The following is a 24,197-nucleotide window of genomic DNA, read 5'->3' on the forward strand; positions in this document are numbered from 1 at the left end:
TTCATCTGTTGCTTTCCAAAATAATAATCCATTACTCCAATTACTTGTGAAGTCCTTCAGCAAAGCAGTTTCCATTGTCTTTTCAAAGGTATTGGGAGCTTGGACTGTCTGGCTTGAGCAGAGCTCTGGCATTTTAAATGAGATCTGTGTTGTGAAATGTTTGTGTGTGTTTGTTACCTACACTAAAAAACCCCACACAATTTATCTCCTTTAAAACATATCAATATACAATATAAAATATAACATAATCTGTCACAAGTGTGGGTCACAAACAAACAAACACTTCATAAAACAGTTCTCATTTAAAATGCCAGAGCTCTGCTCAAACCAGACACTTCAGAGCCCAGTCCCTTTGTAAAGACAATAAAAACTGCTTTGCTAAAGGTTTTCACAAGGAAGTGCAAATAGAAGAATCTGAGCTCAAGAGACTTCACAAGTAGGTGTTAATTGGACTGTGTAAATGGATTATTGATTTGAAAGCAACAGATGAACCGGCTCAGAAGATCGGGTCCGGTGCCGCAATCTGTCTGGTTTCAGTTTGCTGTTCTAAGAAGAACATGTGGTTTTGGAAGCAGAGAGATAACAAAGACAAAGCATGTTTTCTCTAAGAGAGAAAGAGGGAGAGAGTGTGAATTCAGTTTGAGTTCTGTAGTGGCTTTTGGAATCTGGCACCTTGTTTAAACCCCATTTTGAAGATGGGTTGTGAGTTCTGAGTTCAGCTTGTTGAAAATCCTTGTGGTCCATACAAGAGGAAATGGCTGGCTAGAGTGTTTCACCTGAAATAAGGGAAACAAAAATGAACTTTGTGGTGACCTGCAGAAGAAGAGGTTATTATTTGGAAAACCCTGATGGGGCAAGTTTCTTCGGCAAGATACTGAAGTGGCTGATCAGAGGGAATCAGTTTGTGTTAGTCCAACGAGCAACAAATCTCTCTCTGAAACCAACAAGAACCTTCCTGAGCGGTAACCAATTGCCTTTAAGCAGCAGAGCTTGGTGAAAATTCATAAATGTTAAATTCTGTGCACAGTATATGAATTGCCTGATACCAGTGAACTTGGAGGAGTGAGAAGTGAGATTGGACTGTGAATCAAAGAACTTTTCTGAATTTACACACACATTACATGCATGTACGCTTAGAATTAGAAGGGGGTTAAGTTTAGTTAATAGTAATAAATTAAAGTTTGATCCTGTTTTTATGTTTAAAGAAAATTAAAAATGACTTTTGCTTAAGTCACCATTTGGCTTGGTGAATTTCTATTGCTGCTGAGTTTTGGGGTACTCTGGGCCCATAACATATTCTAAAAATGTTCTTGTTGACACAAAAAGATTGTCACAATAATGTAAAAAAATAATTTCTGTGACTCTATTTGCTCTTTGCAGTAAATAATAATGGTTACTGAGAGAAAACAGCTGAAGCGACTTGTTCCCAGTGTACATAGTAATATAGCACCGAAATGGGCCTCTTTGGCCCACCTCGTCCATACCAACCTTATGCTAATTTACACTAATGCCATTTACTGAATTAGGAATCTTTATGTCTTTTCTCAGTACCTCTTTAAAAAGGGGTTAAATTGGCATATATGCAAAATTGGTCATTTTGTAGCATTATTACTTTTAAGTTCTTTCTTTTTAGGATCTGGACAATATTAGTATTACCAGCATTTGTTGCTTCCTCTAATTGCACCTGAGAAGGTTTGTTGCACTGCTACAGTATTTCTGAGGGAGGTACTCTAGACACAGTACTGTGAAGAATCAGCTGTATATTGCCAAGCCAGGATGTTGTGGTACTGAGATGGGATCCTGAATTGGCGATATTCCCGTGTGCCTGCTGCCCTTGGGTTTGGTGGGAGAGGCGACTGGTTTTGGGTGGTGCTGTTAAAACAGTCTGAGTGCATTTTGTTGATTTTAGAGGAATATTTTTCTTGCACTTCTCTGTCTTTCAAAACACTTGCAATGGAATTTGTTTGTCAGCAGAGGGCAATTTGCTACATGTTCAATTTGTTCCTTCCTGTGATATTTTGCCTGTAGTTGAAACATAGGTACAGTAGAAGGAGCTAATAGTACACAATCTCATCTGATGGGTAATCCTTAGAACTTTAATTGTGAAAAAGCTTAATTAATGTTTTTTTTAAACCTATCAATAATATTTAACCATCGATACTAGTGAATATTATAGATAATATTTAATATTAATGACATTAATCTCTATTATTTATTTGATAGTGGTTAAAATTTTAGGAAATTCAAATTTGATGCTTGTTGATGTATATCAGAAATATTTTTATTAAATTAGCAATTGGATATACTAGACAGTATAGAATGTTCCTCATGGCTGGGATTTATGTTCTGTCTGTGTTGGACTGGGGGGGGGGGTAAATATTTCTGGTATTTTCAATAACACTGGACAACAATTATTTTTTCAAAAGGTTTGCTTTTAGAAAAACAATGGGGATTATGATAGACAACTTCAAGCTGAACACTAAGAAAATTTAACATTTGCTGCATCATGTAGGATGTTGGAGAAATATTAAATTAATTTTTATTGAATTTAGTATGCTTAACCACATAATGATGCTGATACAATGCATTAGTTCAAATGACCTAAAACTGTTTTGCCACTGATTTTCACTTGAAGTCAGCATCTGATGCCTCTTGTCAGTGTCCAACAAGATTCGGCCAGAATTGATGGATTCCATTTGCCCTGATACTGCTTTTCCATGGCTGCGAGGTCCTTTTCACCATGTTCGTCACTGGGAGCACCAAGATCAGCAGGGAAGAAGTCTAATGACGTGGCAATTTGTATGCTTGATGCATGTTGTCAATCAGCCAGATGTAGTTTGGTGCTCGATAATTGCCAAGAAAATTTTCAACAAGATCTTTAAATGGCTTCCGTGCTTTTTCAGGCCTAAGACAACTTTGCATAGCACCTGCACTTGAGGGCATGGCCTGCCATTCTTGGACTGACCAAAACAGCTTGCTTTGTGGTCAATATACTAGTAGACTTAAAATATGACAGCAAATCACAAAAATAGATTACATCTAAACTACGGTATGCGATAGGAAAATTTTAAAGTGATGTTCGTAATCAACAGCACAAAATATACCCAGAAGTGTTCAGGAAGCAAAATTTTCGTTGTCCAGTGATCAACCATATTAACATGTAAGCAGTTGTGTTAAAATTCTTCATTCTAAGCAGCAGGTTGTTAAATCTTAGTAATAAGGAAGGAAGTATATTGAATTGATGTATTTCTTTTGACATGAGGTTAAAAAATGTCAGACAGAAAATAGTGGCCAATTTTTGAATTAACTATTTTCTTTCCCTTGCCTATTTTTCTGATCCTATTAAAGGGAGCAGCTATCAATTTATCCAAATGTGTAAAATTATCCTGTGTTATTGTGCATCACAATTGTTCTTATGTAACATTATCAAGAAAATAGAACAGTATAGGACAGTACAGGCCCTTCGGCCCATAAGGTTGTTCCAACTCTTAGAAACCTACTTCACGATCAATCTAACCCTTCCCTTTCTCACAGTCCATAACCCTCTATTTTACTGACATCTATGTGCCTATCTAAGAGTCTTTGAAATGTCACTATTCTATCAGCCTCAACAACTGTCCCACTAGTTCACTGCTGGTGCACTCATAATCTTACACACCTCTATTAAGTTGCCCCTCATTCTCAGTTGCTTTCAAGAGGAAAGCTTGAGGCTACACAACCTTTCCTCATAAAACTTGTTCTCTCATCTAGGAAGCATCTTGGTAAATCTCCTGTGCACCCTTTCTAAACCTTTCACATCCTTCCTATAATGAGGCGATCAGAACAGAACTTAATACTCTGTGTGGCCTAACCAGGGCTTCATAGAACTGCAATGTTACCTCAGGGCTCTTGAACTCCATCCCCCAATTAATGAATGCCAACAAACTGTAAGCCTTCTTAACCTCCCTATCAACTTGAGCGGCAAATTTGGGGGAATCTATGGACTTGGACCCCAAGATCCCTCTGTTCCTACATTCTCTTAAAAATTCTGCCATTAATCTTGTAATTGTAAAAGGGATTATATTATTCAAAGCACTTCATTGGGAGTAAGTTGCTCAACAATTGTTTTTTAGGTGCCCTAATAATTCAGTGAGTAAATGCACTACTTGATGAAATGCTGTCTTATTCTCACCCAAAAGATATCAGATTCACAAAAGACTGAATTTATATCTCACATGCTAGCTGAAAGTATCCCAGTGGACCTTGCGATCATGGGAGTACTTAAGTGAGGATATTTTGTTATACAGCAGTCATTCTCTTCATAACGTATTCACAGAAATCTTAATGTGATTAAATAACTCTTAATCTGCTTTTGTTTTTGGTAAATTGGTGAAATATGGCCAAACTCTCAGTAGATCTTGCCACTAAGTTTTAAATTGTGTTAATAACATATTTTAACCATTTTCAGTCAGCAGAACAGACCTCCAATAAAAGATAACATTGTTAGTATATCTTTATCTTCCTGGATTATGTTGTGAAATCAAATAACTGTCTGGTTTGAATGCAATATGGGAAGAAAATACAGACATATTTATTTTATTCTCAGATTTAGATGTTTCTGTTGAGAATAACATTGATTTTTGTACCCTTGTTATACTGATAGGGCTGATTTTCTTGAATTGATATGATTCAGCACAATGACTTAGATGGCCAATCCCGTGGATAGTTTAGGTGGAAACCATTGTAATTGGGAGTGAAAGCTTATAGGCCAAATGAAGTAAACATTTCAGGTTTATTTTCTCCTCAAAATTTGTACACTATATGAGTTATTACACCCCAACAGCTTTCTGGCCAATTTTATCAAAACATTTACTACATGTAAAATTGAACTTAAATCCTGATGTTGAGGTTGAAACTCATGTCTTTTTATTACTTGTCCAGGTTTCTGACCAACCCACTTCACTGTGTCTACATTTGATGGTGCTATGTAGCCTCCTTTACTTCTGAACAACTGAATTTAATATACTGTGACACAATGGGTTAATTAAATATATGCTTATAAAAGGGATTAGAATTTGGTTAGCTGGTAGGCTGCATGCATTTCACAGACATAGCTTTGCAAAGTCCGAGAGCAGGTGCAAACAGATGGCTCTGGGCTTTAGCAACATGTGCAAGCACACCCCAGAAACTGAAACATTTGCAGAGAGTTGGGGCTATGTGGTTTTTGTAAAGCCTGGAAATTGCAACATTTACAAAATGAAATTAAAAAAAAACAGTGCCTATATATATGTATATTAATATAGATAAAGGGAAAATTGTAATATTCAACATATCAATATTGAAAATATTGGAGGGGCAGAGAATGAGAGAGAAGGAGTCAGCAGGAGGCAGTCTGAGAAAAGGCTGGTCAGAAGAGGCGCCTGCTGAAAAGACTTCCTTTTTCAAGACCGGACAGAGTTCTAATATGGTAACGTGAGAGTACTCTCTGTGGAAATCAGGAGTGGCGACTAGTCTTCCCAGAGTGTTGAAGAGGAGAAGAACTCTGTGAGAAGAACCTGGAAAAAAGGCATTTCTTTGGAAGACACTCCTGTTTGGGGTGTCCAACAAGAAACAACCATTTCTCTGTAACCCTCCACAACTTTCCTGCCTGGTAATTCTAAGTAAAACACTGATATTTGCTTGAATGTAATGACTGTTTGATTCTGTGCATAGGATTGAAGATTATTGGAAACTGTAGCCATTGACAATGGAAGATTGACCAGTAAAAAGGACTTTCTTGAAAACACATTATAAACACGCGTTTAGATTAGGTTTGGGGGAAGGGATAGTGTAAATAACAATGTTGATAAGTTAAATGTTGATCTTGTTCTATACTCAGAGAATTAAACTAATTTTGTTTAAGGAACCATTGCTTTGGTGTATTTCAATTGCTGCTGGTATACTGAACTTGTTACAGTACCAAATCATTAAATAGGATGGGCTCATTCAAAATGTCATGTCTGCAGAATTAATCAGCAATTAACTCCTATTCAGATCCTCAGTTAATAATCTTAACTCATGATAAGATGTCAATGTATTATCTAAAATAGTGAAAAAGTAGAACTGCTGAACAAATTATTATATTCTATTAGGTTGTGTAAAAAAGGAGGATTTTATAGACAAATATTATGTTCCATTAGTGTGCATCAGCATTTGATATCCTGGGGCCTTTGAACACATACTTCTTGAATATTATTTTGAATCATTTATTGTATTGAGGCAGTTATTTGAGTTAAATGCTTTTATTGCTGTGAATGAGATAAGTAACGCTATGGATTGAGGCAGTGCCATTTACTTCACGAGAATTCTTAATCCAATATATTTTGTTTTCAATATTGATATGTTGAATATTACAATTTTCCCTTTATCTATATTAATATACATATATATATCTATATAGATATATAGATATATATATATATATAAAAGGAAGAATATATATATATATGTATATATGTATGTATATTCTTCTTTCTATCTATTTATTTATTTATTTTATATATTTTTAATATATATATGTGTGTATATATATATATATATATATATGTATGCATGTATGTATATATATATATATCTTCTTTTCTTTGGCTTGGCTTCGCGGACGAAGATTTATGGAGGGGGTAAAAAGTCCACGTCAGCTGCAGGCTCGTTTGTGGCTGACAAGTCCGATGCGGGACAGACAGACACGATTGCAGCGGTTGCAGGGGAAAATTGGTTGGTTGGGGTTGGGTGTTGGGTTTTTTCTCCTTTGCCTTTTGTCAGTGAGGTGGGCTCTGCGGTCTTCTTCAAAGGAGGTTGCTGCCCGCCAAACTGTGAGGCGCCAAGATGCACGGTTTGAGGCGTTATCAGCCCACTGGCGGTGGTCAATGTGGCAGGCACCAAGAGATTTCTTTAGGCAGTCCTTGTACCTTTTCTTTGGTGCACCTCTGTCACGGTGGCCAGTGGAGAGCTCGCCATATAACACGATCTTGGGAAGGCGATGGTCCTCCATTCTGGAGACGTGACCCATCCAGCGCAGCTGGATCTTCAGCAGCGTGGACTCGATGCTGTCGACCTCTGCCATCTCGAGTACTTCGACGTTAGGGATGTAAGCGCTCCAATGGATGTTGAGGATGGAGCGGAGACAACGCTGGTGGAAGCGTTCTAGGAGCCGTAGGTGGTGCCGGTAGAGGACCCATGATTCGGAGCCGAACAGGAGTGTGGGTATGACAACGGCTCTGTATACGCTTATCTTTGTGAGGTTTTTCAGTTGGTTGTTTTTCCAGACTCTTTTGTGTAGTCTTCCAAAGGCGCTATTTGCCTTGGCGAGTCTGTTGTCTATCTCATTGTCGATCCTTGCATCTGATGAAATGGTGCAGCCGAGATAGGTAAACTGGTTGACCGTTTTGAGTTTTGTGTGCCCGATGGAGATGTGGGGGGGCTGGTAGTCATGGTGGGGAGCTGGCTGATGGAGGACCTCAGTTTTCTTCAGGCTGACTTCCAGGCCAAACAATTTGGCAGTTTCCGCAAAGCAGGACGTCAAGCGCTGAAGAGCTGTCTCTGAATGGGCAACTAAAGCGGCATCGTCTGCAAAGAGTAGTTCACGGACAAGTTTCTCTTGTGTCTTGGTGTGAGCTTGCAGGCGCCTCAGATTGAAGAGACTGCCATCCGTGCGGTACCGGATGTAAACAGCGTCTTCATTGTTGGGGTCTTTCATGGCTTGGTTCAGCATCATGCTGAAGAAGATTGAAAAGAGGGTTGGTGCGAGAACACAGCCTTGCTTCACGCCATTGTTAATGGAGAAGGGTTCAGAGAGCTCATTGCTGTATCTGACCCGACCTTGTTGGTTTTCGTGCAGTTGGATAATCATGTTGAGGAACTTTGGGGGACATCCGATGCGCTCTAGTATTTGCCAAAGCCCTTTCCTGCTCACGGTGTCGAAGGCTTTGGTGAGGTCAACAAAGGTGATGTAGAGTCCTTTGTTTTGTTCTCTGCACTTTTCTTGGAGCTGTCTGAGGGCAAAGACCATGTCAGTAGTTCCTCTGTTTGCGCGAAAGCCGCACTGTGATTCTGGGAGAATATTCTCGGCGACACTAGGTATTATTCTATTTAGTAGAATCCTAGCGAAGATTTTGCCTGCAATCAGGATCTTCGTGATGCCACCATCATCACCCTGTACAAAAACAAAGGGGAGAAATCAGACTGCTCAATATATATCTATATATATAAAATATATATATATATGTGTGTGTGTGTGTGTAAGTATATATCTATCTATATATATAGATAGATATATATCTATCTATCTATATATATAAAATAAACGATCCTTTATCTGGAACCCTTGGGGGACAGTGTGTTCTGAATTTCAGATTTTTGAAAGCCAGATTTAAGCCAACCCACAGGACAATTGTGCTGCTGTATCCATGCCACCCACTTCCAGTCGCCCTTCCATTCTCCTCACCCCTCCTCGCCCGGCTGACTCGCACTGTTGGTCTACCCCCTCACCCGCCCGACTCGGACTGCCGGTCTCTCGCCCGTCCGACTCGCGCTGCTGGTCTCTCACCCAACTGACTTGCGCTGCTGGTCTCTTGGCCTCCCAACTCATTCTACCAGTCTTTCACCCGCCCGACTCATGCTGCCGGTCTCCCACCTCGCCTGACGGACTCGCGCTGCCGTCTCTCTCCCCACTTGCTAGATTTTGGAGCTTTCAGGATTTTAGATGTCCGGATAAAGGTAAAGGATCGTGTACCTGTATGTGTATATACAACGTTGTCTCCACTTCATCCTCAACATTCATTGGAGCGACTTCATCTCCAACATTGAAGTACTCGAGATGGCAGAGGCCGACAGCATCGAATCCACACTGCTGAAGATCAAACTGCGCTGGGTAGGTCACGTCTCCAGAATGGAGGACCATCGCCTTCCCAAGATCGTGTTATATGGCGAGCTCTCCACTGGCCACCGAGACAGAGGTGCACCAAAGAAGAGGTACAAGGATTGCCTAAAGAAATCTCTTGATGCCTGCCACATTGACCACCGCCAGTGGGCTGATATCGCCTCCAACCGTGCATCTTGGCGCCTCACAGTTTGGCGGGCAGCAACCTCCTTTGAAGAAGACCGCAGAGCCCACCTCACTGACAAAAGACAAAGGAGGAAAAACCCAACACCCAACCCCAACCCACCAATTTTCCCTTGCAACCGCTGCAACTGTGTCTGCCTGTCCCGTATCGGACTTGTCAGCCACAAAAGAGCCTGCAGCTGATGTGGACATTACCCCTCCATAAATCTTCGTCCGCAAAGCCAAGCCAAAGAAAAGAAAGAATGTCAAAATTTGAAATTCAATTTATTGTCATGTAATAAAGACAGTGCAATATTACATGGAATTTGTTTTTGCTATCGGGAGCAATTGCCTGAATTTCTTCTTACAAGAAGCAAAAGGGAGTCCCTCAGAGTCACTGTGTGTCTGTGGATTTACCTCCACTACTTATGCAGCCCCACAGCCACACAGTCCAAACCATCAGCAGCCCAAGCTCCAGATCTGAACCTCTGACACGATCAGGAACCCTTTAGCACCCTCGGCATCCTTGCGCATCCCAGTTACAATACCTGGTATCCCTTCAGCCCTAGTTTTGTCTAATTGCAAGAAAAATACATCATTAACCAGTGTTAACATCCTTGACTACAGTTAGGGGATAACTTCTAAATAATATGTCTTGCTGAACACAAATAATCAGATCCAGGTGCTGTATTAAAACAGGCTGTTTGCCAACTATGTTAGAGTTAGTGTCAACCTTTCTGCATGAACTTTCTTCTACAGCATGACCATGCACTGAGCTCCACATTTTAAGCAAGTCAAGAAACTCCTCTACATTTTGTGGCAATTGATTTATATCTTTGGCAAAACAGAGACAACAGAGGGGAGATAAAAGTTTGCAAATCCATCTAAAAGAGAATGTATGAAAGGATGTGTGGAGAATTATCTTTTAAGTTAAAGTCTTCATTTATACTGAATCTTGGGAGTTTTGCACTTTGACTTCCTGTTTACTTTCAAAGTCAGAAACAGGAACATGTGTCAGATATTAATGATACCAACTCTGGAACTTAATATTAAACACAGCAAGCATTTCATTAGTAGATTGAAGTGACAACAACCATGTGACTCATCATCTGCTTAGTTTCACGTCAATATAAGTTCATATATAGGCTCTGTCCTGTCACAATACACAAGTTTTGCTATTTCACATATTTGGTCACAAGATGGAGACATGTGATCATTGGAACTGGACAACATTAACTAAAATTTAAAAAGAATGTAATAATAGTGTCTTGGCCTCCGGGATTAGAAAACAGTCTCATAATTAAACAATGCCTAATCTAAGAAGTACAGTGGGTCTTTTACATTTATTTTAATTGACATAGAAAGTCATGATTTTTGAATGCAAACTATTTTTTTTCACTTATTCCTAATAGTAAAACTGATGTTCCTGCAATTTGAAGACAGTTGATTCCTAACGTCTGGCTTCATTTCAGGTAATGCAATTTTTGTCTCAAAATTTTTATTGGGACCCAAATTATAGCAGGCAATGATGGCATTTTCTGCTTAATGACATGGGAAACTATTTTTTGCATGTGTAATATCATCAATTCTATTATTTGAGTATAATTTTAAGTTGATGTATCTGTCAAACTCCAAACAGATTTCAAAGAGAAAAATAATGATAGATCAACAGCATTTACTCACGTAGAATGCTTCCATTACTTGTGTGTTGCATTGTATCATGTTTGCATATGTCCATATGAAACCTTTTATTCAGAATCTTATCGAATAGCTTCCAAAAATCTACATTATGCACAAAACATATGAATTCCCTTAATTTGTGTACTCTGCAACTTTCCGTAATCATTAAGTCCAATTTACCTTTCTCAAATCCCCGAAGATTTGTTTATTTGCTCAGACCTTTTCAAGTTTTGCCATGAGCAGGGCGTGGCCATGCGAAGGACTTAGACAGACGTGTTTTGGTTGAGCGCTCTATGAAGAGCACTAAATAGATGGTCAAAACTTGAAAATCAAAATTTTCTTCATCATAAATGGATAAAACTAACGCGAAGAAGCCAAGTCAGCTGAGAATAAAGATTGAAGAAGCTCCTATTCATCTAGGACTAGGGGGTGAAAATCAGAAAGGGAGCGGTGCAAAAATAGCGACGGGACCGGCAGAACCAGGTAAAACTGGGGAGTTGGGTCAAGAATTGAGCATCTTCCTGGAAAAAATGGAGAATTTGGGTAACCGATTCAGAAGTGTTGAAACAATTATGAGAGATATAACCGAGAAAATCACCAAAATAAAAGAAATTTTGGAAGATCTGATTGAGAGAATTGTTCAAGTAGAGATTGAATTGATGAAGATGCATGAAAAATTTGAGGCTTTGGGAACAAAAAGCCAAAGAATGGGAGTCAGACAAACAGTGACTGCTCAACAAAATTGACTCTATGGAGAACTTTAATCGACTAAATAATATCTGAATTAATGAACTAAAGGAAGGAATCGAGGGAAGAGACCAGGTGAACTTCTTTCAAAAATGGATCCCACAAGTGTTGGGAGAAGACAAATTTGGAGAAAAACTGCATAATCAAGAGAGCTCACCGAACACTTGGACCCAGAAGAGCCAGCAACCAGAGACCAAGACAGTTCTAGTGAGACTTTTAAGCTACCGAGAATGGGAGATAATTTTTTGGAGCAGCGTATGATTAAGCAGAATAATGGCCTGCTCGAGTTTGATCATGAGAAGGAACTATTTTTACAAGACTTTAGAAAAGAATTTGAAGATGTGAAAAGACAACTATGTGTTAAAAATTTGAAATACTCCATGATATATCCCACGACTTTGAGGGTCAAGGTAGTGGAAAGGAACCAGTGATTTTTTTTTAGAACAAGGTGGAAGACTTTCTGCAAAGTTTGTTTAAAAAAAAAAGAGATCAAGATTTCTGAGGGAGAAGATTGTGAAAACATTTATAATGGATCTAAGTAAAAGTAGTAAAAGTTGCATTTTTAATTTTTATTAAACTGTCTTATATTTATTGGGTTAAAAGTAAAGTGTATGGAATGGCTCACGGAGAGCTCAGTAAAATAGTCTAAGTAGATTATTCACATAGCACATAGCAAAATTAAGGTTGAATCCAAACATAACTATTTCTTTAGATGCAGAAAAGGCATTTGACCGACTTCAATTGTCTTTCTTATATAAAACATTGGAAAAATTTGATGTAGGTAGAAGATTTATAAATTGGATAAATACTCTTTATCATAAGCCACAAGATAAAATTATAAATAATAACCAAATCTCATCTGTTTTACCCTTGAGGAGATCGTGTGGACAGGGGCGTTGTCTATCACCAACATTATTTATTGTCGCTATTGAAACTCTGACAGAGAAAATAAGAGATTCAGATATTAAGGGCTTCAAATTTGGACAGGAAGAACTTAAAATTAGTTTATTTGCTGCTGATATGCTATTATATATGTCTGACACAGCTGAATTACTGATAAGTTTACAAACAATATTATAAAATATGGAAGAATATCAGGATATAAAATAAATATGGATAAAAGTGAAATAATGCCATTGCAGAATTTTGATTATGAAAGATTCCAAAAAGGTAGTAAATTTAAATGGAAGGATCGAATTAAATACTTAGGAATAATGACAGATAATAATTTACAGAATTTATATAACCTTAATTATACTCCTTTATTAGAAAAAAATAGAAAAAAAGATTTACAGAAATGGAAAGATCTGATGATTACATTAATAGAGAGGGTAAATTGTATAAAATGAAGGTAATGTCAAGACTACAGTATCTCTTTCAATTGTTGCCTATTGTAGTCACTAAATAAAAAAAAATTATTACATAATTGTATAAGACAATTCCTATGGAATAACAAAGTACTAAGAATTGCACTGGAGAGGTTAACATGGGAGGATAAACTGGGAGGACAGACTCCTGGATTTTAAGTATTATCTATCAGCACAAGCAAGATTTCCATCATATTTCTTTGAAGAAAACAGTCGGCTTTCGTGGATTTGAATGGGACTGAATTCAATAAAAGAGGAGATATTTATGAAAAAAAAACCAAAAATAAACTATTCCAAATTTTTTTTTGCCATGAGCTTTTTAGATAAACCAATTATTCCATTATTTTATTTTCAGCAAGACTTTGTACTTTCCAACAGTGACTGCACAAAAAAAGTACTAATAGCCTTAACATTTTCAGGCCTCCTGAGGTCTTGAACAGTTCCGTATAGGATTAATTGCTTTGTGGCCAAGCTTTCAGATGATATGAAGGTTGGTGGAGGAGCAGGTAGTGTTGAGGAAACTGTGTGGCTACAGCAGGACTTAGATTGGGAGAGTGGGCAGAGAAGTGGGAAATGAAATACAATGTCTGAAAGTGTATCCTTATGTATTTTGGCAGAAAAAAATAAATGGGCACACTATTTTCTAAATGGGGAAAAATATAAAATTCCCAGTTGCCAAGGAATCTGGGAGTCCTCAAGCAGGATAGCTTGAAGGTAAACTTACATGTTGAGTAGGTGGTGAAGAAGGCAAATGCAATGCTGGCATTTATTTCAAGAGGAAAAGACTGTAAGAACAGGGATGTGATGTTGAGGCTTTATATTGAGCTGGTGAGACCTCACTTGGAGTATTGTGAGTAGTTTTGAGCTCCTCCTGTAAGAAAGGATGTGTTGATGTTGCAGAAACCTCACAAGGATGATTCTGGAAATTAAAGGATTATCATACAAGGCGTGTTTAATGGCTCTTGGCCTGTACTCATTGAAATTTAGAAGAATGACGAGCAAACTCATTGAAACATTTTGAATGTTGAAAGGCATGGACAGAGTAGATGTGGAAAGGATGCTTTCCACAGTGAGATTATAGGTCAAGAGGGCACAACTTCAGGATTGAAGGGCATCTGCTTGAACAGAGATGGAGAGGAATTTCTTCAGCCGGAGGGTGGTAAATCTGTGGAATTTGTTGTCACTGCAGTTGTGAAGGCCAAGAATTTGGTTGTATTTAAGGCAGAGATTGATAGGTTCTTGATTAGCCTGGGCATCAAAGGTTATGGGGAGAAGGCTGGGCTGTTTTATGGGGCTGAGTGGGAAAATGGATCAGATCATGATTAAATAGGCTGAATAGCCTATTTCTACTTCTTTGTCTGATGGTCTTATATATTTCTGTTCAGGCAACTTGAGCAGGAAATAAAATTACAATCACAGGGAATACTTTATCCAACAAATGTAAACAAGGAAGAGGAAATTTTAGCCATTAGAAGCTTACAATTGGTCTGTGATTTTGTGGCATATTCCTTTCCAATTTTTAGATGAACAGTTTTTCCAATGAATTATTGATATTCTGTTTACTTAAATATTACATAATTGTGGAGGTGTATAGAAAGTAAATATTTCTCAGAAAGATTCCAGGGATGTAGAATTTCATTGACCAAGGTTAGACTGAAGAATTTGGGGATTGTTCACCTTAGTACAGAAAGATTGAGAATTCTGATGGAGATATTGTGTTAACCATTGCTAGTGCTATCTAATACAAATGGGCTGTTCCTGTAACTCTTTCCCTGAGAATCCCCATAAAGGCAGTTAATCCCAAACCCCTCCCTCAGTACTTGGAACTGGGCCAGCAACATATGAGATGTATCAGTAGTTTATGGTGATTAAAGCCTATTCATCACGACTTCTAGTCTGATGCGAGTCGTTGATAGTGTATCAGATCTATAGGATCATGATTTGTTGGGCAGGGTAAATAGAAGGAAACCTTTCCCATTGCTGAGTAGCTCAAGACTAGAGTGCAAATAAATGGGCAAAAGATGCAAATAAAATGTAAAAAAAATTATGGAGAGAACTATGATCTGTGCTCATGGGCTGTCAGAGTGATAGATAGAAAATAAGGATTTTGAAAAAGATTATTTTCAGGATTAGCAGGAGAAGAAAGGGGCAAAGGAACCAAAGTAGAGAGAAGTTGTCAGCCAATGTTTCAGGTGGATCTCTTTAAAAAGTCCCCTGACTCAAAACATTGATTGGCCATTCCTCTCCATGGATGCAGTTCCCCCAACTGCCCAATGTTTGCATAAGAATATAGCACCTAAGAATGCATTTCTTAGAATCATAGGACATTACAGCACAGAAACAAACCCCTTCAGCCCTTCTAGTCTGTGCCAAACCATTTTTTTTGCTTAGTTACACTGACCTTCATTCAATGCAGATGGAAAGCAATAAACATTGGGAAAGACTCCACATATCCCACGTGTAAAATGTTCTCCCTTCTGCCATCTGGCAAGAGGTACCGTAGCACTTGGGCCCTTATGACCAGAGTGGGAAACAGCTTTTTCCCCCAAGCCATCAGGTTCCTGAACTTCCAGTTCAGATGTGGATAGTGTGCCATGGACTTTAATACCATATTTTAGTGTGTTAACTGCTTTCTTAACTTATATTTATGTAAATATGCTCTGGAGAAATGCTATATCGTCCTACCATGGTAGCATGGTATGAAATGAATAAAGTTGACTTGACTTAACTTGCACCCGACTATTATCTCCACTTTTCCTTTACTGGGGTTTTTATAATAATTCATGAATTTTAAGTGGGGTATGAACATTTGGTGCTGTATATTTCATTTATATATTGTGTGGTTGCTTTGCATATTTCTCCTTTGCTTATTGTTTTATTTGACATGGGAGGAAGAAATTCAAGTCCATTTTTATTTTACTTGCTAAATGGGCTTGCAGGTGAACTCTGAGCAATAACAGTGAAACTGACTCCTTGCCTCAGGTTGTCTCTATTCCATGTATCAGCACATTACAGCTGGTCAAGAGCTGCAGTGCAGGTATTCTTTAGATACACCCTGTTTTTCATGATCTGCATTAGGTTCTAATGCAGAAGCTACATAAGAAATTGCATTTCATGGCAGACTGCAGTGCAAGGAAATTGTTTTTTGACTGTCTAAATTCAGTAAATAGAATCCTCTCTATCATTACTTTATAGATCCTGCAAATTATTTTGCTGTGAGCTCATTCAGTTCAAATTATTTGCAATCTCAATAAATAAATCATGCATCAATGGGGTTTTTGTTCAGGTTTGGAAGCCAATATCATTTAATCTGCACTGGCTTTATCCCATAATTCCTATTCATTCATTAGATGAGTAATGTGAAATTTTAACATTCTAAGTGATGGGCATATTTTGAGGTGCACAAAAATGACAGCAAATCCTTCTGCATCCAAGAATACAAATGAAAATAATGGGTGTGTGTGGACACAGGACATGAGAGGGTCAGTACCAGGTATGAGTGTGCACAGGACAGGAAAGGGCCAGTACCAGGTTTGTGTGTGTGTGTGTGTGTGTGTGTGTGTGTGTGTGTGTGTGTGTGTGTGTGTGTGTGTGTGTGTGTGTGTGTGTGTGTGTGTGTGTGTGCAGGACAGAGAGGGTCAGTACTGGGTGTGTGTGAACACAGAACAGGAGAGGGTCTGTATGCAAGATTCTCGTACCAAAAATTTACATTGTTAATAGGAACAAGGATCTGACAAGCAAAATTGAAGCAGGTAGTTGTGAGCAGAAACTATTTGATGGCCTGCTTTGGAAAATTTTATAAACTGATATTTTTTTCATTGATATTTAGCCATCTCCCTGAGGCCTTAATGCTGCAATCAGCCAGCCTTCATTCACACCTGTTAAATTAAGCAGTCTGAAACTGGCTGAGGAAAAGGGAAAAAAAGTGGTTACCCATTTCATAAAGCACCTGCCATGTTAAATTTCTTTGAATTGTTCTTCTGTCACCAATAGTAAATCAGGATTTCATTCATTTCCTTATTGCAATCTTTCATTAATGTTGTTCAATAAATAGCTCAATTTATCTTGATATGTATGAGCATTTCATTGGGGTGGAGCTAATTCAGAATTACTGTATATACATTACTTGTGTAATTGTCAATACCGTGTAATAGTTGACCCACTTTTTTTGGCCTAAAACTTGGGTGTTTTTTGTATGACCCATGTAAAAATCGACCCTCCTAATTTGGCCTCAGCCTCCCACCCATCCAAGCTCCCAAAAATCTGACCATCTGAACTCCCAACTGCAGATCCTTGCCCCGGCGCCAACTCATCCAAATGCCCAACTGTGAATCCTCGCCCTAGCACCTCCCCATCTGAACACCTGACCACGGATGCTCACCCTGGCACCCGCCCATCCAAACTCACGACCACAGATGCTTGTCCTGGCGCTCGTTCATCTAAAATTCCAACCTCAGATCCTCAACCCTGCTGCCTGCCCATCTGAATTCCGGATCTTGGATCCTCACCTAGCGCCCATTCATCTGAACTCCTGACTGTGAATCCTCATCCCAGCCGCCCACCCATCTGAGCTACCAATGCCCTGACCATGAACTTACTACCTGGTCACGGCCATCCGAGCTCTCAATGGCTTGAACAATGGCTTGAGGTCAAAAGTTTAACCTGTGTAAAAGTCAACTCCCCACTTTTTTTTCCCCAAAAGGTGGTCCAAATAATTTGACGATTACATGGGTATATTTGGTAATTGGAAAGTGGTCCAGAACATATGGACGACATTTGCATTGCAAATGGTTGGAGTCTGAGCTTCAAACCATAATTGTCAAATCAAGTCAGGTTTTATTGCCATCTAATTGTACAAGTACAATCCGTCAAAACAGCGTTCTCTGGTCCTCAGTGCAAAACATTGCAGACATATTGTACAACCAGACATAATGCACATACAGACAAGCAGCACACATGCAGGACAAGAATTAATCTAGACAAACAAATAAATAAATATTGTTTCATGAATATGAATGTTGCAGATGGTTTGTGTGAGCAGTTCCTTTGGTTGTTCAGCATTCTCACTGCCCGTGGGAAGAAGCTGTCCCTTAGCCTGGTGGTGGAGGCTCTGATGTTCCTGTATCTCTTTCCTGCCAAGAGCAACTGAAAGATGCTGTGTGGAGGGTGGAAAGGGTTCTCAATGATCTTCTGCACCCTGTGGAGACAATGAACCCTATACATCATGTCGATCAGGTCGGGGGGGGAGGGAGGGAGATTCCATTTATCCTCTCTACCACCCTTATGGTCCTGTGGATTGACCTTTGATCCGTTTTTTGTAGTAATCGTACCACACTGTGATGCAGCCAGCCAGATGCTCTTGATAGAGCTCCTAGAGAAGGTTAACATTATGGGGAAGCGAGTGAAACAATGGACCCTGCACAAGGCAAAGGCTCTTTACTAACTGCAGGACTGAACCACACTTTCCAACAACCATAAAATTTCATGGTGATACCCAGGAAAATATGGAGTACTTCCCATTTTACCTACCTCTTGGTGAAGGGAGAGATTGCTGATGTAATACAATATAATCTTTAATCTGCTGCCACAGCATTTGGTTTAATTATATTTGAAGATCTCAATCCCATGGCACAAAACTTAGGTTGTTCCAGACAGCAGCAGCCCCATTATTCATTTCTGCTTCTAAGACCCGTTGGCACCAAGAAGATGTATTTGACATGGTATCAAGTACAATCAGTCAAAACAGCATTCTCCGGTCCTCAGTACAAAACATTGCAGACATACTGTACAACCAGATGGGATGGGAGCCTACTGAGGCCCTGAAAAATAGCAGGACTCCAGCACCTTACAAATCACCAACCTGCCACAATAAAAGGCACTTCTTGAACAATCTGTGGAAGAGTCTGCAATTCCTCAGAACCCAAAAAGGGAATGGAAATGTCATCCCCAATCCTATGGGGGAACTACCAAAAAGAAGAGAGAAGGTTGTCGTCCCATATTTTCTACTTAGCTTGGATTATTGTTTCTGCTATTTTATTGGCCTATCTGCTTTGTAGATTTTGTCATGTACACAACAGCAGCAATAAAAATTAGCCCAGATGGTGTTATATTTAAAATAATATTTTAAATTATTCTTCTCTTCATCTTTGGCTTGGCTTCGTGGACGAAGATTTATGGAGGGGTAAAGTCCACGTCAGCTGCAGGCTGCAGGCTCGTTTGTGGCTGACAAGTCCGATGCGGGGCAGACACGGTTGCAGCGGTTGCAAGGGAAAATTGGTTGGTTGGGGTTGGGTGTTGGGTTTTTCCTCCTTTGTCTTTTGACAGTGAGGTGGGCTCTGCGGTCTTCTTCAAAGGAGGTTGCTGCCCGACGAACTGTGAGGCGCCAAGATGCACGGTTTGAGGCGATATCAGCCCACTGGCGGTGGTCAATGTGGCAGGCACCAAGAGCTTTCTTTAGGCAGTCCTTGTACCTCTTCTTTGGTGCACCTCTGTCTCGGTGGTCAGTGGAGAGCTCGCCATATAACACGATCTTGGTCCTCCATTCTGGAGACGTGACCTACCCAGCGCAGTTTGATCTCAATTATATAACACTTTAATTTAACTAACTTATCTAAACTTAATAAACTCATATACAATTATCTAACTAAGCACAAATATATTGGAGTGAGTGGAATACCTCAAGCTCAATTCTCAGAAGGCAGTTCAAAGTTCAGTTTCAGAAATTCAGTGATGACAAATTGGTTTGAAATTGATGCAACATGCAGGCTTTAAGATGGTTGAGACACACAGGCCTTAGACTGGTGAGACTTGCAGGCTCTAAGATGGGTGAAACACACTGGCCTTAGATCGAGTTAGCAGTTCCTGAAGTGGGTGACAGAGACCGGGGTGATTAAATGTTGATTTCCTATGCCACCGTCTTGAGGTGTTTCAGAGAAATGTCTTTTTTAGATGAATGCCTTCTTCTGCAATTAGAACCTTTTTCATGAGTCAGTCAAGTAGAGTGCAATATTTCTTCTGCCAATAGAAAACCTCTTTTGTGTGTCAGTTGAGTAGAGTGCAGTATTTCTTCTGAAATTTTAAAACCTTTCTCGTGGGTAAGTCGAGTAGCATGCCTTGTTTCTTCTGCCAATAGAGACCCCCTTTTTGCGGGTCAGTCGAGTAGAGTGCAGTATTTCTTCTGCAACTTTAAAACCTTTTTCATGGGTGGATCGAAGTGGTCTCTGTACCAACAAGAGGAACTCTGATAATTTGTCTATAACCACACAATGAGACCAAGTGGGTTTCTGAATCCCATAAAGGAGGTTGAAGAGCTCATCACTCTTGCACTGCTTCCTTAAAATGGCCTCCAGAGCAAATGATTCACTGTCACATGATCTTTGCACCTGGCTTCTCCAAGGATTCTGTGTTGACTCTGCAAATGTATCCAGTAAAAGGAACATGATATTCAAAATTTGCTGCTAGTTTCACAGTTACTTCAAATGCTGCAGGCTGGTTGTTAAAAATCTGTTCTCTTTAAAGGGACAGTCCTAATCAAATAAAATGAACTGAAAAATGTGAGAACGTCACAGTATGAAAATGCAGACTCTTGTACAGCTGTAGGAAAAGGTAAAATTAGCAGAATCAACAAGCCCGGCGTAACAATTTAGACAGTCTCAGGCAATGCTCAATTAAGGCTTCAACAGTGCAGAAGCAGTAATTTTTAGACTATTTATGTCTGAGACTGCAAGCAATGAATCAGTTTTGTTTTAAGAAAAAAAAAGCATTGGGTTTGATCACATTCTCAGGGAGGAATACTGGCTCGGTCCCTGGAATAACTCTTCAAATATTTCCATTGGAAATTTTTTAAATTTCTCTTCATTATGCAGACACAGCCTCAATTAAACAGATCACTCAAAAGATAATGCTTACATTAATCCAGATCATATCAAGTTTCTAAGGAACCCAGAAGGAATTTATAGCCAATTAATCACTTTTAAAATTCACCTTGTTTTAAATAGGCAACTAAAATAAAGTTTGGAACAGGCTATTAAGTCTTAGACAGCCAGTGATCTGATTTATGTGTTAGTTTAAAGGGAATATCAGCAAGGATATCCCTTATTTTCTCAGTACTAGTGTCAGGGGATTTTACATCCAATGGAACCAAAAAAGCTAATTTGGTTCAACATCTTATTGCAAAGATAGCCATTCCTGATGGTGTAGGATTCTCTTGATACAACATAAACATGTCAGCCTAGATTATGTGTTCAAGTCCTAGAGTGCAGTTTCAATTCACATGATATTAAATCAAAGTCTTAGAGATTGCAGCTTTTCTCAGAATAGCAACAGTCTGAAAGACAGAATTAACATTTAATTACTCTATATATTCAGTTGAGTATAGTTTCATTACAAGCAGCTGCGAAAATTCATGCTTAACAATTTAAGCAATTTAAACCTAGCAAATATAGCAACTTTCATAAGGTCAGAAATGTTATTAATTTACAGAATCAGATTCAAAGCAGTAAAAAAGCTTTTTAAATACGAGGTTTATCTGTAATACTTTTACAACTGTCATCCATGATCAAATACTAAAATGCAAATAAAATTCACATATTAAATCTAGAATTCTGCTTTGAGGGGCCAATGGATTAAAGAAGGGGGTCATTCACAATAAAACTAAGTGGACATTGAGGTCTTACAAAGGAATACAGAAGCAACCATTACAATGCTTGCTTCAACTGAAGACATATTTAACTACCTCAGAAGCCAGCCTCAACTTTTTAGTGTCTGAGGGCCATTGTATACACAGGTAAGCATCATATACACAGGCCAATTTTGCACAAAATATGTGTTCCTTACTGTTTCATGATGTTACTGAGCATTCTTGACAGGCTCGATACATACATATCAAAAGCTCAGAAACAACTCAAAAGGGGGCTGCTGTCACAATCAGTATGAGATTGTGGTTTTGATGTAATTCCAGCACAAAGAAATCTGATAATAACAGAACTACTGAGCTATTTTTTGCAGACACAAATGCTTATCATCTTAAATATTGCTAACAAATACTGCAATTTTTTTGTCTCTATACTGTAAGGTCTGTGTCACAGGTCTTACCACATTTATGGTAACGACAAGATCATTTGGTTTTGAGAAAAGACACTGGCAGGTGCAGAAGGAGAGAAGGAAATCTACTCTGATATATTTTTTTTCAGTGGAGCACTTCTGTAGTTAACTTCCAACAATTACTGCAGTGTTCAATTGTTAGTTTACAGGGATATTCAAAGAACATTCACCCTTTGGCTGAAACATCTGTATAAAGGAGAGATCACATTTAGCAAAATCATACCTCAAGGTTATTGTCATGTACATAAATACACAAAATTTGTTTACTTTTATTTGCCCATAAAGAGACGACTAGTCTAGTACCCCTGTTGTGAAGAGATAGAGAAGCAAAAGGAAGTCATTTAGAGACATCAAATGTCCGTGGTTCCCGCGGCCCTCTCTGATGCCACCGACTCCTGTGCTCCAGTATTCTCTGTAGCCGCCAAACCTCCTGTCCAAGTGGCGAATCCGAGTTCCAGGCATCCAAGTCACCCTCCTTGGCCTATGGTTCCAAACCCTTGTCACAGTTAGGAAGCTGTTAATGCCTGAGGCCCTTTGGGAACTTGCTCACCACTAGTATCCTCACAAATCCCAGTCTTCAGCAGCCCACTACCTAGTGTGAGCCCTTCATTCTGCTTTATCTTCAAATTTGGAATGTTCTCACTCTTCTGTGATTTAGGATGAGTTTCATCCACTCTGCAGTGGCCAATGGGGTTAACGTGGGCATTTCAGATTCTCCCATAGGTGGTGGACAATATGGCAAGCTCTGAATAGGGTTTGAGCTAATTCCTCTCCCTGACTGCACCTGGCAATGTTCTTAGTCAAAACTAAATGAGCTTGTTAGTACCATGGTAAAACCTGGCAAAAAAAGGCAATCGAACAACTGAAAAGTGGCAAAGCAGCAGGTATGGATGGAATCCCCCCAGAAGTCTGGAAGGCTGGCGGCAAAACTCTGCATGCCAAACTGCATGAGTTTTTCAAGCTTTGTTGGGACCAAGGTAAACTGCCTCAGGATCTTCGTGATGCCACCATCATCACCCTGTACAAAAACAAAGGCGAGAAATCAGACTGCTCAAACTACAGGGGAATCACGTTGCTCTCCATTGCAGGCAAAATCTTCGCTAGGATTCTACTAAATAGAATAATACCTAGTGTCGCTGAGAATATTCTCCCAGAATCACAGTGCGGCTTTCGCGCAAACAGAGGAACCACTGACATGGTCTTTGCCCTCAGACAGCTCCAAGAAAAGTGCAGAGAACAAAACAAAGGACTCTACATCACCTTTGTTGACCTCACCAAAGCCTTCGACACCGTGAGCAGGAAAGGGCTTTGGCAAATACTAGAGCGCATCGGATGTCCCCCAAAGTTCCTCAACATGATTATCCAACTGCACGAAAACCAACAAGGTCGGGTCAGATACAGCAATGAGCTCTCTGAACCCTTCTCCATTAACAATGGCGTGAAGCAAGGCTGTGTTCTCGCACCAACCCTCTTTTCAATCTTCTTCAGCATGATGCTGAACCAAGCCATGAAAGACCCCAACAATGAAGACGCTGTTTACATCCGGTACCGCACGGATGGTAGTCTCTTCAATCTGAGGCGCCTGCAAGCTCACACCAAGACACAAGAGAAACCTGTCCGTGAACTACTCTTTGCAGATGATGCCGCTTTAGTTGCCCATTCAGAGCCAGCTCTTCAGCGCTTGACGTCCTGCTTTGCGGAAACTGCCAAAATGTTTGGCCTGGAAGTCAGCCTGAAGAAAACTGAGGTCCTCCATCAGCCAGCTCCCCACCATGACTACCAGCCCCCCCACATCTCCATCGGGCACACAAAACTCAAAACGGTCAACCAGTTTACCTATCTCGGCTGCACCATTTCATCAGATGCAAGGATCGACAATGAGATAGACAACAGACTCGCCAAGGCAAATAGCGCCTTTGGAAGACTACACAAAAGAGTCTGGAAAAACAACCAACTGAAAAACCTCACAAAGATAAGCGTATACAGAGCCGTTGTCATACCCACACTCCTGTTCGGCTCCGAATCATGGGTCCTCTACCGGCACCACCTACGGCTCCTAGAACGCTTCCACCAGCGTTGTCTCCGCTCCATCCTCAACATCCATTGGTGCGCTCACACCCCTAACGTCGAGGTACTCGAGATGGCAGAGGTCGACAGCATCGAGTCCACGCTGCTGAAGATCCAGCTGCGCTGGATGGGTCACGTCTCCAGAATGGTGGACCATCGCCTTCCCAAGATCGTAT

The 24,197-nt window shown here is 39.7% G+C and overlaps 1 long non-coding RNA gene across 1 annotated transcript in view; it reads left to right on the top strand.

Annotated features, from left to right (window-relative positions):
- The first annotated feature begins 5,404 nt into the window (after window positions 1-5,404).
- The window catches only part of LOC138742863 (uncharacterized), a 99,787-nt gene continuing 80,994 nt past the window's right edge, over window positions 5,405-24,197 (top strand). Inside the window, exons 1-2 of the long non-coding RNA XR_011344459.1 lie at window positions 5,405-5,629; window positions 10,471-10,530. This is a non-coding gene — a long non-coding RNA (uncharacterized lncRNA). The remainder of the gene's footprint in view (window positions 5,630-10,470; window positions 10,531-24,197) is intronic.

Source organism: Narcine bancroftii, chromosome 9, assembly GCF_036971445.1.
Source record: "Narcine bancroftii isolate sNarBan1 chromosome 9, sNarBan1.hap1, whole genome shotgun sequence".
Lineage (NCBI taxonomy): Eukaryota > Metazoa > Chordata > Chondrichthyes > Torpediniformes > Narcinidae > Narcine > Narcine bancroftii.